We start from the raw sequence: 7,500 nt of genomic DNA, 5'->3' as shown, positions 1-7,500 counted from the left end.
CCACCAGGCTCCCCCTGATCCGTGGTTCCAACAGGGGCATCCTTATCCGTCCTCCAAGATGACAACATTCTGTTTCTGAGGAAAACGTTTTTTTTGGTCTCAGAACACAGTTGTTCAACAGTTAATTAAAGCTTCCTTTTAATGAAAAAGAAAAGACATGTCAAGGCATTGTTGTCGGGATTTGTTTTTGACACGATAATTCTTTTATAACCTTGATGAGAAACGCCTCCTCCCTGGATGTAATCCCGGTGTTATGAATATTGAGATGATGAGGAGTTATTATGTTTATTATGCGCTGATGATGAAAGTGTGAGAGTGCGTCTCCACGGAGCTTTAATCACCGGGTTTCTGTTCCGCCGATGTCGGCCATTAATCCTCGCCGCCATCTCCTCTGATGAAACCACGGCGCTCTTTTGAACGTCATTAACTCCGCCGATCGCTTTGAACGGGCGGGTATTGAGCTCTCTCAGAGCCCAACCGGGAGAGATTGAACACTCGCCTGTTGCTGGTAATTTAATAGACCTAAGAGTGCCAATTAATGCTGAGAAGACATCCATTAGGTTTTTCGTTTCATGTGCACTGTGACTTGTTGTTTATGAAGGGGCCTTGTGTCGTGTGTGTGTGTGTGTGTGTGTGTGTGTGTGTGTGTGTGTGTGTGTGTGCGCGCGCCTGTGTGTGTGTGTGTGTGTGCGCGCGCGCCTGTGTGTGTGTGTGTGTGTGTGTGTGTGTGTGTGTGTGTGTGCGTGCGCGTGTGTGTGTGCGCGATCTCAATCCTGTTACATTTCTCCCGTCTCCATCGAGCCCTTCAGGCAACAGCCCGATTCCCAGACTCCACCTGTGTTCAGTCACAGAACAACCATCCGTTAGCTTGTATAGCGTTGTTAGCTTGTATAGCCAGGGCTGCCAAGTTTCACCAAAAGTTTGGAGTGAGATTTTTTGGCGGTGGAGCGACCCAAAACTGTGCACGTTTTGGCAGCGGCGGCCCCTCTCTCCCACCCAATTATTTGTGCTAGTTTCCTGCAATTTTACATGTTGTTCATAATAAACCAGCACAAGAAATGAAAATAATTAGCATTTTATAAAAGAAGAAAAAAATTCAGACAATATATCATATTTATGAAATCTTAATAAACAAATACAGTAGCCTACATACCAGGGTTTTTCCTGGGTCAGAATGAGGGCTTGGCGGGTGATTTTGTGCGTGCGCAGCGCGCCCACATTTTTTTGGAGGGACCCCCAATTGTTGTATTTGTATTGTAAATTGTAATTATTAATAATAATTATTATTATTAATGTACCTGGTTATGTTACAGTAGAGAAACAAAAAACAGTTACCAAAACAATGCGTTGAAATGCGTGTGTCTCACAGTGATTGCGTGAGACTTGGCAGCCCTGGTATAGCGTTGTTAGCTTGTACAGCGTCGTTAGCTTGTACAGCGTTGTTAGCTTGTACAGCGTTGTTAACTTGTACAGCGTTGTTAGCTTGTACAGCGTTGTTAGCTTGTATAGTGTCGTTAGCTTGTATAGTGGTGTTAGCTTGTATAGTGTCGTTAGCTTGTATAGCGGTGTTAGCTTGTATAGCGTCGCTCCAGTTGGAGTCTTCTGGCTTCAGGGGAAAACATGAAGAGGAACAGGGACTCAGAACTCTGTTTATGCGCTCTGTGAACAACTACTATCTCATATCTGTGTGTGGGTGTGTATGTGTGTGTTACACATACACAGCTAGACAGCCTGCGGTGTTCTGGTCAGCAGAAGCCATTAGTGTGGATTAGATGCCCTACAGAATCCATACCGACCTTCATGGTTAATCTGATGTCGTCAGGGGAGGTCTGGTGGAGGGAAGCATCGTGTTTGATACCGTTCCTCATTCCGTTCCATCTGTTACAATGAGCCCCGTCCTCCGATGTCTACCTCCACCAGCCCCCCCTGGATGTAATGCATCTGTGGTTGTTTATACTACCAGTGATGAGTGATTGGGCTTTATCATCTGGGACTGTTATTCACATACACCCAGGAGAGCTCTCTCTCTTTCTCTCTCTTTGTCTCTCTCTCTCTCATTCTCTCTCTCTCTCTCATTCCATACAGGACACCCAGGGGAGTAGGAGATTAGGTTTCCTCCCACCTGTGAGTTCATCAGCTCATATCCCTACCTCTCTCTAGGGGAGGAGGGGGGGGTCTGTCACTCGCTAGCTCTCTCTCTCTCTGTCTCTGTCTCTCTCTCTCTGTCTGTCTGTCTCTCTCTCTCTGTCTGTCTGTCTCTCTCTCTCTCTGTCTCTTTATGTCTATCTGTCTCTGTCTCTCTCTCTCTGTCTGTCTCTCTCTCTGTCTCGCTCTCTGTCTGTCTCTCTCTCTCTGTCTGTCTCTCTCTCTCTGTCTGATTCTCTGTCTCTCTCTCTCTCTGTCTCTGTCTCTCTCTCTCTCTCTGTCTGTCTGTCTCTCTCTCTCTCTCTCTCTCTCTCTCTCTCTCTCTCTCTCTCTCTCTCTCTCTCTCTCTCTCTCTCTCTCTCTGAAACCTGCTGGATGGCAACAGATTAGAAAATCTATGATTCACAGGAAGCAGTCGATATGAAAAGGGCCCCAAAGTCCATCCCAGGTTGACAGGAACCAGCCATTCAGGACCTCTGCTCTGACAGGAACCAGCCAATAGGGACCTCTGCTCTGACAGGAACCAGCCAATAGGGACCTCTGCTCTGACAGGAACCAGCCAATAGGGACCTCTACTCTGACAGGAACCAGCCAATAGGGACCTCTACTCTGAGAGGAACCAGCCAATAGGGACCTCTACTCTGACAGGAACCAGCCAATAGGGACCTCTAGGACTCTCTAGGCAGGGAAGATCATCAGGGACCCCAGCCCCCCCAGCCACGGCCTGTTCTCTTTGTTACCTACAAAGGTACCGGAGCATCCGGACCCGGTCCAACAGGCTCCAGAACAGTTTCTACCCACAGACAAACCCCCTCCCCCCGACCCCCCCCCTCCCAATGATCTGAAGACATCTGACATGGTTACCCATTATTATTGCATACCTGACATTATTACACATTATTACACGACTATGATTGTCACTTTATTTTATATTGCTATATTATATTGTATTGTATTGTTGTCCTGCTGATTGTTACTGACTTGTTGTTGTTACGGCTGCATGCGATGTACGTGACTAATCACATCTGATTTGATTCGATATGCAAATTATTCACAGGAAGTAGCCGATATGCAAATGAATCACAGGAAGTAGACGATATACAAATGATTCACAGGAAGTAGCCGATATGCAAATGAATCACAGGAAGTCGACGATATGCAAATGATTCACAGGAAGTAGCCGATATGGGGGCAAGCTGATGAGAAGAAGACTCCAAGGGTGAATCCCAATTCACCACTCCGGCTCCGTTTTCACCCCTCCGCTCCGTTTTGCGCGTTCACGTGTAGCCGTAGTGGCGTCCCAATTCATTACTCATTTAGGGTTAGGGTTAGGGTTAGGGTTTTCCATGGCTTTTCCATGGCTTTTTGGAGAAAATCTTGACCCTCGTTCGATTCGGAGCCATGAGACTCCCTTCCGGCATGCATTGCGAAACATCTACAGAAATGTTCTTTTCGCTCTCGTAATACGGAAGCGAGCCTGAAATGTCATTTACTTTTTCTGGAGTTACTTGTAATTAAAGACTTGAAAAAATATGATAACCATCGTATTATCTTAGTTTAATGTCATTTCAATGCATCATAGACCTTTTCTTTACAACAAGCATAACAAAAAAAGATCGCTATTATGCCGCTATTGTGCCTATGCAGGAGAGCCCCATTGAAGCGTCAAGCACAGCCTTCCCATATATCATATAATAATATAAGGAGCGCGATTCACATCGAGATGTACATTCCTGTTTAGAAATAAAAGATTACCTTTGGCGTTTGACAGCGGATGATGATAGACATATCTAATGTGAAGTTATCTATCTAACGTTAGGCTGATGTGTGCATGATAGACGCGCATCATATTTCCATGTTTTATTTACAGCTATGGCACGTATTAAACCAAAACAACCCGCAATCCTATCCGAGCAGTTGTTATTATGTAATATTGTTGATGGGTTATATAATTTAATGTTATTTCAATGCATTATAGACCTTTTCTTTACAACAAGCATAACAAGAAAATCGCTGTTATGCCGAGGTGCTTAACATACATAGAAAGTTCCACAGTCCAGCGCACTTGGGACAGCGGGCAGGACACCGGAGCGCGTTTGTCACAGGCTGACAGTCACCGTGTTCCCCCCCCCCTTGGTGGTACTGTATATGACGCTATAGTTGTTATTATACCAAAACGACCGGCAATCTAATCCGAGCAGTTGTTATTATGTAGCCTAATATTATTGATGGATGTGCCATTTCTGATGGAGGGCAGTGAGTGGGAGACTCATCAAGGACATGTAGTTAATTAATGTTTCTCCAGTGTTCCTGTCACATCGTATTTCGTAACGCCATAAAAATATATCTGTGCTGTTATATATACATAAATTACATGTTATAAGGCTGATCTGCGCATGATAGTGCTGCATTTTGACACATTTCATGTCGCATCTCCCCCCGTTGATGGTATATGACGCTATAGTCAGTCCCAATGGTCCAAAAGTCAAGTGCTTCGTAACACAGACGGAGTGAATTTTATGAATGAAAGTGAAAGTTCTGTCACAAAACACTGTTACGTATCCTCACACATTTTTAAGTGGGTATATGGAAATCCTTGGCCTTTCCTAGTGGAGATACGGCGTAGTCCTGCGTATCACCTAGACTACACCACTGGAGCACAGGTTTCATACAGGTTAGAGCTTATTCTGTCATGGTCTGATAATGAAGCATTGTTCTTTTTTATTTGATGACTTGTTTGATCGATTGATAGCGTTCAAGTTCATTCAAGTTGTGAATGAATCGCGAGCGTCAATGCTTTTCTACGATACTACGTGTAATGTCACTTAGACATTTGGACATTTGGACATACACTTGAGTCTGGGTTCAACAAAGGTATAACCAGTTTACTTCGGTTCTCTCGACACCTGTCAGTCGCCTACTGGTATATCATGAACTCTCTCTTAGGCGCATGCGCTGTCCTGACTATGAATTAACCCATTCATTACACTACGGATTACGTCATGAAGGGTTGTCCCATTTCCCCCGGGGAACCACTACGGCTATGGCTCCAAAACGAGTGACTCCAAAACGGGTGACTCCAAAACGAGCCGAAGTGGTAAAAAAGAGAATCGGGATTGGGCCCAACTCTACACACATCCTTCATCCTCCCTTCGTTGAAGGATCACTGATCTGGTCTGTCATGTTTATTGATTGATTGCTTGATTGATTGATCAGAGGTTACACCATGGAAGGCAGGTAGGAAGGATGCGTTTCTACAGGCCTTACTGTTGGAGCGTTCTACAGTCTCTAGGAGACAACCATGACAACAGACAAGGATGGTTGTTGTTGTTGTCGAGGGTGGGAATGGGAAACCTTCAACACACACACACACACACACACACACACACACACACACAACTCAAAACACACACACACACACACACAACTCAAGACACACACACACACACACACATACACACACACACACACACACAACTCAAGACACACACACACACACACACACATACACACACACACACACACACACACACACACACACACACAGACACACACACACACACACACAGCAGCCTGTGAAGCCTGTCTCTGGGAGTTGTGGGATCAATAGTCAGTGTGTCTCCTGCTGAGAGTCTCCCGGATGGACAGATGCTCCTCTACCTTTTCACACAGTGGGGGGTGTCAAAAGAGGAGGGGAGAGGGGGGTGTCAGAGGGGAGGAGAGAGGGGGGGTGTCAGAGGAGAGGAGAGGGGGGGGTCAGAGGGGAGGGGGTGTCACAGCGAGCGTGTCTGAGCCGATGGTTAAATATGCAGGTAGTCAGTGTTCCGTTCTGCGCTCCGCTCACCCTAATCAAAAACGTGACAGTCAGCCGTCTTGAGTAATTGTTGCATGCATAGCTAATGACTTAGTGATTAATAGCCTTATCTAACGGTGTGTGTGTGTGTGTGTGTGTGTGTGTGTGCGTGCGTGTGTGTATATGCGTGTGTGTGCGTGTGTATGTCTGTGTGTATGTGCATGCATGTGCGTGTGTGTGTGTGTATGTGTGTGCGTGCATGTGTGTGTGTGCGTGCGTGTGTGTATGTGCATGCGTGTGTGTGTGTGTGCGTGTGTGTGTGTGCGTGTGTGTGTGTATGTGTGCGTGTATGTGCATGCATGTGTGTGTGTGTGTGTATGTGCGTGTATGTGTGTGCGTGCGTGTGTGTATGCGCATGCATGTGTGTGTGTGTGTATGTGCATGCATGTGTATGTGTGTGTGCCCGCGCCCACGCTCTCGAGGCCTCCGACCCCCCAGGAACCCAGGCGGATCGCGGCTGACGCAAACGGCGGAGGAGGAAGTGAAAGCGGCCGCCCCTCCGCCTTCCCGCGTTCATATTCACGTTCACGCTTCGTTAGCGTTCAAAGCCTCTCAGAGCGTGGCAGCGCGTCCGATCCAAGCCATCTAATTAGAGAGAGAGAGAGAGAGAGCAGAGAGCAGAGTCTGTCGGAGAAGTGATTGGTGTTAATTAGGTTTGTCCAGGCGGATGCTCCGGATTATTCCGCCTGTGAAGGACAATGGGGACGTCTGACAGGAAGGAGGAGGAGGAGGGGGGCGGAGGGCTGGAACCTCATAGGCTGAGGTGGGGGGGGGCGCTCCATGATGACCGTTTGGGCGGCGTCTTGCGATCGCAAGGTAGGCAGATCGGTGGTTCGAACCCCTGGTTGGCCACATGTTGAAATGTCCTTGGGCAAGACACTGAACCTCAAATTGCTCCCAACGAGCGGGCCGGCGCCTTGCATGGCAGCTTGACGCCATTGGTGTGTGAATGTGTGTGTGGATGGGTGAATGAGAGGCCGCTGTAAAGCGCTTTGGCATAAGGCGCTATATCTGTCCATGATGACCTCATAGAGGCTGAGGTGGAGGTAGAAGCTGATAGGCTGAGAGTGGCCTCCGTGATGACCTCATAGAGGCTGAGGGGGAGGTAGAAGCTGATAGGCTGAGAGGGGCCTCCGTGATGACCTCATAGAGGCTGAGGGGGAGGTGGAAGCCCATTCGGTTGTTAAGTCTGACGTCAAACGTGACGTTTAGCAATTTCCGGGTCCAAACCAGAAATTCCCTGCACCAGAGTACCAGTGTACTACAGCGGTAGAATGACAGTTCAATCGTTTTTTAGACTCGGATCTATTCATACAACAAGGGACACAGCACTTTCCCGTTTTTCCCATATTTGTCTGCGTCTTTGAGCCTCGGTAAAGCGCTATATAAATATAATAAATTATTATTATTACTGAGGCATTTCGAAGAGAGCGCCTCAGCCAACTTTGGACCCGGAAACACGTCACGACTTAACCGAATAGGCTGAGCACGAGCCTCCATGA

Source organism: Nansenia antarctica (genome assembly GCF_963989245.1).
Source record: "Nansenia antarctica genome assembly, chromosome: 2".
Lineage (NCBI taxonomy): Eukaryota > Metazoa > Chordata > Actinopteri > Argentiniformes > Microstomatidae > Nansenia > Nansenia antarctica.
Note: the sequence above shows the minus strand (reverse complement) of the source record.